Source organism: Babylonia areolata, chromosome 26 (genome assembly GCF_041734735.1).
Source record: "Babylonia areolata isolate BAREFJ2019XMU chromosome 26, ASM4173473v1, whole genome shotgun sequence".
Classification (NCBI taxonomy): domain Eukaryota; kingdom Metazoa; phylum Mollusca; class Gastropoda; order Neogastropoda; family Buccinidae; genus Babylonia; species Babylonia areolata.
Genome location: NC_134901.1, coordinates 28,849,412 through 28,857,356, shown reverse-complemented (window position 1 = coordinate 28,857,356; position 7,945 = coordinate 28,849,412). Strand labels below are relative to the sequence as shown.

The 7,945-nt window shown below is 42.5% G+C and overlaps 1 protein-coding gene across 1 annotated transcript in view; it reads right to left on the bottom strand.

Annotated features, from left to right (window-relative positions):
• Window positions 1–6,471, bottom strand: part of LOC143300510 (uncharacterized) — a 58,931-nt gene extending 52,460 nt beyond the window's left edge. The window contains exon 1 of the mRNA XM_076614239.1: window positions 6,273–6,471. The gene's annotated coding sequence lies outside the window, so the exon portion shown is untranslated. The remainder of the gene's footprint in view (window positions 1–6,272) is intronic.
• Window positions 6,472–7,945: the final 1,474 nt, after the last annotated feature.

Below are 7,945 nucleotides of genomic sequence, written 5' to 3'. Positions count from 1 at the left end.
TTCTGGGACCCCAACCCCCCTCCCACCCACCCCCCAACCCACCCCCCCCCCTTCCCCCGCGCCCTTCACCATGCTGTTTTGGATCGGTGCCCCATCAACACTTCTGAAAATGTGTCCCAATGCTCACAAGAAACCAATTACCCAAAAGTGTTCAGTTTTTTGCCCTATCAAGTGTGTGCATTATCATCACGTTTGGCAGGATTTCGACTGCTAACTTAACACTGCTGACCACACACTGTTTTTATTTTATCATTTTGTGATGGTTATTGAAGTACTAGGATTTGGCTTATCAATTAGCTAGCATGTCTGACCATTACTGGCCACTGGTGACAACTGTCCACTGACCAAAAACTTCCAGAATGTGACGTTTTATCACGTTTTATACAATATGAAGACATCTTGACCTCCTTTGAGTATTCACTGATCAGCACTGACCACAACCCACACGCGTACAGCTTGCTTTATGTCAACATCGGTTTGCATCATGAGTACTTTCTTATGCTATATTAGTACTTTTACACCAGTTTTGACCACTGACCACTACTGACCATAGCCAACCTCTACCCAAAAGCATATGTATGATGCAACAAATACATGTATGGGCAAACGGGAACATAGATAGGCCTGGGGAATATAGACCTTAGGAAAGAGAAACCTGAGAAAATATGGACCTAAGCCTATAGACCCACAGAGGAATGGGGGATGAGGGGCATAGACCTAAGAGCACGTAAATCCTAGACCTGAAGGAATATGGACCTGACTGGGTGAACATCGACATGCCCTGTATCCTGTTGAAATATGTCAAGCTGTCTGAAACAACAAAGATGATTTCAAGAAGGTCAAGCCATAAGACATGTTTTGTAACTTGAATTACTGTAGTGGTTGCTTTGTAGGGAACGTCATGCGCCCCCCCCCCCCCCCCCCGCGCCCTCCCTTGCCCCTCCCCATTTTCGTTACAGAACAGATATTTCTTCACGAAGCGCCTGTTAATGTGGAACAGTTACGTGACCATTCATATACTTATGTTTCCTCAGTATCCCTGTTTTCCGGTAAAACGTTTATTCGTGTCAGTGCATTAGCTCCTGATACACTATTTCTTTTTGATAATACTGAAGACGGCCGTCTGACCTTAGACTTTCAGTTTTACAAGCAAGCTGTGGGATCTTTACTTATCCCGTTACATACATGTGTTGTGTGCTAAAATTGAAACTTTAAAGTTCTAGCCAATTACGAAATATCTTTAGCGAGTGAAGTAAACACACATACACATACACGCGCGCGCGCGCACACACATATATACACACACACACACCTTCTCTTTCTCTCAGAACACACACACACACATACGCACACACACACACAGACACACATACACACACATCACACATGTGCGCGCACTTTGAGTTGAGCAGAATTAATATGTTGCAAATGAATGATCTTCTACCTGTAGCTCTCCTTTATCTTTGGTGTTCGCATTGCGACGTTGCTGACGACATGAAAACAGCAACAAAAAAAGTCCTTGCCCTCAAACACGCGCGCCCTGCACGATTGGTCGACGACACACATGCCAACAATTCCACGATGCAATAAAACTGGTCTCACCTGTCTTCTGGAATCTTCTAACACTCCCAGTTTCAGCTTTAGTTTCTGGGAGGCTACTATTCCATTTACACCACACTGCTTCTGCTATTTAAACACACACACACACACACACACACACACACAAAACCCTAAACAAACCCATATATATATATATATACACACACACACACACACACACACACACACAAAACCCTAAACAAGCCCATATATATATATATGGGTTTGTTTAGGGTGTGTGTGTGTGTGTGTGTGTGTGTGTGTGTGTGTGTGTGTGTGTGTGTGTGTGTACATATATGTAAACCTACAAAAAAATAATGAGTAGATGCCTGACCAACGTTTACGTAAACCCAGCGCGATGATCAGGCCCCTGAAAGCCTACAAATTACCACAGAAAACAACAAAAACAAATGAATTGAAACAAAGAAACAAAATAAAATGAAAAAGAGCGCGCGCGCGCATTCACACACACACACACATATATGTTTATATGTATATATGTATGTGTATACTGTATGGAGATTATAATATATATATATATATATAGTGTATAGACAGATATATAGACAAATGGAGATTAATAGATAAATAGATAGATACTTATTCTATTCTATTATATACATTGTATATATATATATATATAGAGAGAGAGAGAGAGTACTGAATCTGTGAAGAGCAATGGAAGAATTAGATAGAGAGACTGACAGATAGATAGATAGTAAATATTTCTCACGACTGCAGATTTTATGAAATCCAAGGAGGGAGGGATGATGACGTGTACAGTTGAATACGGGGTCCTTCCCTAAATCGGTCGGAGCTTAAAGAAATTGATCAAAAGTACAGAGGTCGGAGCCATGAATGCGGGATCAGAACAGAGACAGGAAATCCACGACAAAACATCCCAAAACACACGTACCAGCAGTCCAAATCTTAACTTTACCCACCCAGTAGTTTTGAGTAACTGCATAGCCGAACACGACAGATATTAGGGAGGGTGTGCAGCCCCCGTTTTCATCAGATTTTCGTCGGGGTTCCCTGGATACTTTTAGGGAGAACCGCGTGCGCATGCGCGTCTCTATTTCCTTTTTTATTTCCAGTTCACCGAAAGGTTAACTCACTCAGTACGGCCAGTCCTCTCTTCTCCTCTACACAGACCCCTCGGATGTCCAGTAGGTGTCTGAATGACCCAACCTTTAGCTTCCGTCGTCAGAATTGTGGTATTTTTTGTCAATATGCACGTCTTCAGTATAAGAGCCTTCCGCTTGCAATATTTTGATGATGGTAATTGGGGTGAAACGCTGTCAACGTCGTCTCTTTCGCCGTTCGTATGGAAAGAGTTAAGACTTCGTCGTTGAAATCGTCAGGAAAGGATTTTTTTCTGTGCTTATTTTTGCAAGTTTACAAGATATGTTTGGTTTTATAATTACACCCATTATTTGCTTTCGTATTCTATGTTTACTTTGAGCGTGTTTCTTGTCATATATCTGCCATTGCGTATTCGAATTGATCCATTTATAAACTCTGCCGAAAAGTTGTCCGAATAAAACCAGTGCACACCCAGAGAAGCCGGCTAAGGTGGTGGGCTACGGATGTTGTCATATGACCTACTTCTCGCTCTTAGAAAACCCTCTTCTTAGAAAACCCTCAAAACCCACTGCATGACGCAGTCAAGGAACCAAACGGCAGCCGTCTAGGATGAGGAAGATCATGGATGGGGCAAGCTGAAGACACAATCCAGCTAGTATGCCGACTACAAGACCTGAAAGAAACAAAAGAATGGGAGGAAAACTCCGAAAACCTCAACCATCTATTCAACACAGCCATTTCACCCACTCTAGGAAGACATTGTCGGGAATGGCCAGAGGGCAAAACTGGTGCAGAAGTGAAGCTACTCATAGAAGAAAACAGTAAAGAAGAGGACCTCATCATATACACAGATGGCTCAGTCACCAAAGACCAATCTGGTTGGGGATTCACTGCGAAACAAAATGGAAAAACAATTAGGGAAGACAATGCTGCCTACAAAGTCACAACCTCCAGCCTAACGATGGAAGTTGAAGCTGTGACACATGCCCTCCAGTGGCTATCATCTATCAACATGTGCGGAAACCAACATGCCATGATTCTAACGGACTCAATGAACCTCAAACAGAAAATTGAAAGTGGAATGGGAAGCCCAGAGTGGCATGAGGCAATGCGCAACTTTCAGAATAAAAAACTTACATGGTCATACTGCCTGGGACATGCAGGTGTTAAGGGAAATGAGCGAGTTGCCAGACTTGCTGGTAACGCAACAACATCGAGCGGCCTACATCTAGGAAAATCGGAAATCCTCAGAAAAGTCAAAGAGTACCAAAAAGAACAGGTACAAGGCCATCACACCATCGACTGCCTCAAAGAAATAAAGGTAGAGAGAGGGAGCGGCCGTAAGTCTAGCATGAAAGGTAGAGCACGATGCTTTGCAAATCAAACGAATATCGGCATAATTTCCAAACCAACATTGCGCAAATTTATTCAAAACGGAATAGAGTCTCTGTGGGCTTTTCCATATACAATAGACTGAGCAACACACTAGACGTCACGTTCTTGGCATCAGAGATCTTTTCCCACCTGTGTTGCGGCCAATCAGTGGCAGCCTCTGTGCGTGTGTGTATGTGTGTGTTTGTGTGCGAGTGTGCATGCGCGAGGGTGTAAGTGTAGGGGGTGCAGGGTAATGTGTGTGTGTGTGTGTGTGTGTGTGTGTGTGTGTTTGTTTTACATTTATTTGCTCATTTATCATCATTGTCTTTTTTGTGCGCTTAGAGTTGACTTCATCAAGATTTTGCGCATTATAAATAGTAGTAGTAGTAGTAGTATTTTTATGTATTTATCTTTTCTTTTCTTTTTTTAATTCTTTATTCGTTTATGTAATTTAATTAATTTTTTTCTCAAGCGCGTTGGGTTACGCTGCTGGTCAGGCATCTGCTTGGCAGATGTGATGTAGCGTATATGGGTTTGACCGAACGCAGTGACGCCTCCCTGGGCTACTGATACTGATACTCTCGCTCAGCGAGCGACGAAAAGTCCACGACGAAAGCGGACTGCACACATTGACATGTATACACTATTTTTAGATCAGTGGGCTGCACACCCTCCCTAGTGGCCATAAACTTGCGGGAATATATACCTGGGGGGAACAAAACCCCAGAAAACAATCATTTCAGGAGACTGCAGATCCTGGCGACACAGACCCAAGGGAATTTTAACCTAGCTGAAAGTGATAGTAATTTGAGGAGAACACAGACCTGGAAGAACATCAGGATGACCCGTTTGGGCATATACCCCAGAGCACAATTCCAGAAGGTTTTGTTGAGAAAAGACACGCAGCAATTCATATTCTTCAAAACATCTTTAAAGAAATAGTTCTCTCTCCCCCCTCCCTTATCCTACTCTTCTCTCTACCCCCCTCCCACGACCAACCTCCCACCCCCCATACACACACACATTCACACACATCTACACACACACATCCACATACACACACATCCACCCCCACCCCCCCCACACACACACACACATCCACACACACCACATACATCCACACACACCACACACACACACACTCTCTCTCATGCATGCAGGAAATGTACAAAACAATTTTAGTGGCCAGGAGGGGGTGGTGAACGTTATGGGACGGGTGCTTTGGTGAAGTCAGATGGAGACCGAAACAACATGGGGGTTTGGGGGGACGGGGGTGGGGGGTGGGGGGTGGGGGCGAGATGTCCCAGATTTCCCCCGGGGGGCCTACAGAAGGCGGGCGGGGGGAGGGTGGGCGATTTGGGTCGTTACACAGGCGTTCGCCTTCAAGTTGTTTGAGTCCTATCGCTATTTAATCGCTGCCTTCCTAAAAATAAATAGATAAATAAATAAATATATAACAACCAGCGTCGCCTAATGGCTTTGTTTGTCAGAGTTTGGTTTAATGTCGACGCTCACTTGATATGGCCAACGGAGATTTTGAAACCATTCTAGATCACGCAACGACACTGTGAAAGCACTGTGCCTGGGTAACCACCATGAAACATTTTTAAGTTGGTTCCCCTTAAAAAAAAAAGAAGAAAAAAAAGAAGAAAAGAATAAAAGATAAATAAATAAATAAATAAATAAATAAGAATAACTTTTCTAAATCCAAACAATAAACAAATATAATTATGAAGTCTTAATTCTGTTTGAGAAGTCGGCTGTTATCGGTTTTGTTGGGGAAATGACAATGAGACAATGGACGAACTGGGTGTACCCAGGGACTGCAGTGAGCTGAAATGCACAAGAATTATACGCCGAGTCATAGTGGGTTAGGAGAAGTGATTCCCCCCTCCCCTTCCCCCCATTCTTCTCCTTCACAAGCATGCTGTTTACACACACACACACACACACCAACTGGCTACATGTGTCAACCACCTACTGATCAGCCAGTTCATGAATCAAACCAAACTTCATTTATCAATAATCATATCAAACACGTATCAGTTGATTCAACAACACATTCATCAATAAACCAATCGGTCAATCAACTGAATTTACCCATCAACTAATCAATCAACCAAAAAGGTTCACTGGTTTACACACATTTACTTGCTATATAGCAAGATGTCTAGATAAATAAAATAAAGGTTTAAGGTCCGGTATTCTTTTACCTGGGTGGGGGTGAGGATTAAAACTGGAGTGAAAGCTTTTCCAAAGGACACACCACCATGTTGAAACAGTAAAGCCTCGATCTCGGATCACTGTGGATCACTGTTGAACACTGCCACGGCACCCGCGCGCTATCTGTTCAAGTTTGTTCAAATTACAAGTCGGCTTCGTCAAAACGGGGTCGAGACATATTTTCGTGAGCCACTGATTAAACGTCGCGAGACAGCAATGCCATGGTTGCTTTATCACCATGTCCCAACACTTCACGCTAATTGTGTCGTGCCTATGTTTTATCTCTTCGCTACGGCCGTTCGTATTGTTCATCAGCATAGTGACACGGTTCGTCCAGGAGTGGTCAAGGAAGCTTTTCCATGACTTAGTTTGACAGCAGATAACGGTAATCTCTTAGCACACGATAACACAACACGCATCCAGACTGTCATCTGGACACATGTAGAGAGAGTCATCATCAATTCATAACAATTGCGAATCGGCATTATCAGAGCAATAGCAATATTGACCCCGCAATTTGACTTGTCCAGTTATTAGTGCTAACATGAGAGGATAGAACATTAACAATATTGTTTTTGTTTTTTTAATTTTGTGTTATTGTTTTTTGTTGTTGTTTTTTGCCTAAATTGCATACAGTTCAAGACGCACCTTTTTTCCTTGTTGTGCACCACCTGGACTTCTTCACTGGCCGAAAAAAAAAACAACAGAAGAAAAGACAAAACAGCAACAACAGCAACAACGAAAAACCACAAAAACGCACACACACCACCACATCATCAACAACAACCAATAATAGCAAACTGGAAAGAACCAGAAGGCAAAAGCAAAAAACACACGAATGTCTTTTCGTGTTCATGTATAAACGTCATTTTTGACGTACGATGTTTGGTTATATTTTTCTGAGGTTTCCTTTTTCGTGCGTGCGTGCGCGCGCGCGCGTGTGTGTGTGTGTGAAACCTGCTTGAATGACACAGGAAACGAATGATGAGCGCCCAGTGGCAGCTCCCAGTCAGCTCAAGTAGGCAGCCTGTTGTGCAAATGACTCCGTTTATGTATGTAAAGCGCTTTGAGCTTGGTCTCCATATCAATATAGCGCTATACAAGTATCCTGATGACGCTATATTTAAGTATCCACATCACAGTTATTTTATTTGTTTAAATATTTGACATATAGGCTTTTTTTTCTTTTTTAAAGACACTAACGCGCATTTTCCCTGTCAATATTAAATGGTTGACCTTTCGGATGACAATATCATTGTATCTAAAATGATCGCTTTTCATCAGAGAAAACTTGGTTCATATTGATTTCAGTCTGACACCGACTACTCCAGGCTAATGTCCAGATTCCAGAATAATTTCGCTGGTGGGCCGTTGTAGAAATTGATCTATATAATCAACATCTTCTATCAAGATATCTATCTCTATAATATCTATGTACCAATTTTTCTCCCTCGTGATCATAAATAAGGGGTGAAGGTCGCACGCCTAACAGGCTGAGCGATTCTAGCTCTCAATATTTTTGTGTTATTGTGTTGGTTATATTTAATATTGTGTAATCAAATTCTGCAGAGTGTTTCATCATGGATTCCTTCGAACAATGGATGTATGTGTGTGCCCCGATCTACATCAAACTTGCTGTGTTCTGGATTTCTTTTTCTGCTTT